The sequence below is a fragment of the Gracilinanus agilis genome, unplaced genomic scaffold, assembly GCF_016433145.1.
Source record: "Gracilinanus agilis isolate LMUSP501 unplaced genomic scaffold, AgileGrace unplaced_scaffold54882, whole genome shotgun sequence".
In the NCBI taxonomy this organism is placed as follows: Eukaryota; Metazoa; Chordata; class Mammalia; order Didelphimorphia; family Didelphidae; genus Gracilinanus; species Gracilinanus agilis.
Window position 1 is genome coordinate 421 of NW_025390112.1, and position 1,582 is coordinate 2,002.

Consider the following 1,582-nt stretch of genomic DNA (forward strand, 5'->3'; position numbering starts at 1 on the left):
AAATGAGCTTCTCAGCCAACTAAGAAAACATTCTAGAAAACATCTTTGCTTCAATATAATATAGAAGCAAGAGCAGCCATAAAACTTGTTTAAATTAACCCAGGTTTTCTTTTCACTATGAAGTATCCTGGTTGAAACTCTGCATTCATTTATTTATCTGTCCATTCTTTAACACAACAAGTTTGACTTACTAGTTTCAGAACCACAGCAACAAAAGAGAAGAAATCAAAGGCGGAAAGTACAAAAGCACAAGTTCTGCCTTTCTCATCAACCCATCAGAGCAAACCTCCACATGTAAAAGCAAACTAGGCATTAAAGTCCATACTAGTAGGGCACAACAAAGCTGTATCTTAATTAAAAATTAGTACAATTTGAGAGTGGTTAAAAAGTTCTTCTGAAGATAATTAAAATTTAGGGAGAATATTGAGATTCCACGTCGACAATATAATGGGAAATTTGAGAAAACAATGAATGGGCTGAAACTGGGGATCTCAAATATTGCCTGGTCATCAGCAGATTTCAATCATCTTGTCTGCCTCAGGATAAAACTCTTAATATGTGGAATATTAGCCCTATGAAGTATCTAAAAACCCCAGAAGGCTCACTCATTACGTCTTTTGCTGTAACCTCAAGCTCCAATCAGACCTCATTGTATTAGGCTCTTTTGATGAAAGTGCAAAGACATGGGATATGAAAACAGAAAATGCCTCAAGACTTTACCTGCCTGTTCTGACCTAGTTTCTGCTGTTCATTTTAATCATGATGGATCCTTGATAATAGCAAATAGTTATGATGGTATTTGCTGAATGAATCTGGGATACAGCATCAGGTCAATGTTTAAAAATACTTATTGTTGATAATTCATCTTTTGCAAAACTCTCCAAATGGTAAATAACATTTGCACTGCAATTCTATATAACACTCTTAAACTATGGGATTACAGCAAAGAGAAGTGCCTAAAGATATATACTGGTTCTAAAAATGAGAAACTCAGTGATTTTATAAAATTTTCAGTGCCTCGTAGAAGTGCAGAGGTCTGAGTCAGAAGATAACCTGATTTGCATTTGGAACCTTCAGATGAAAAAGATTATACAGAAATGACAAGACCATACCAACATTGTGATTTCAACAACTCATCAAGTCACAGAAAACATGACTACATTAGAAAAAGACAAAATAAACTTTGGAAAAATGACTAGTAAGCCTTTCAGATGTCTACATTAGAGACTGTATCAAGAAGAAATAGATTTTGTTTGAGAATGCAGTTTCTCAACCCAAAGGAAAACCTGCTTTTTCTTCCCTAGAATAGGTAGCCTAAGTGAGAAGAGATAGCATCTACTTTCTTCTACAAATGGATTCCTTTCTCTTTCTTTCTTTCATTCACTCTCTTTCACTTATTCTTTCTTTCTTCCTTTCTTCCTTTCTTTCTTCCTCCTTTATTTCCTTCATTCTTTTCTTTCTTTTTTCCTCCCTTTCTTTCTTTTTCTTTTTTTTATTAAGGGGGGGGGAGGAAATTGCTTATATGACTAGAAAGTTCCAAAAGCCATTAGTAATGTTCCCTACCAACTCTTCTGATATTATC

The 1,582-nt window shown here is 34.6% G+C and overlaps 1 pseudogene; it reads left to right on the top strand.

The window, feature by feature from the left end:
• The first annotated feature begins 200 nt into the window (after positions 1 to 200).
• Positions 201 to 1,198, top strand: LOC123255972 (annotated as a pseudogene).
• The last annotated feature ends 384 nt before the right edge of the window (positions 1,199 to 1,582 follow it).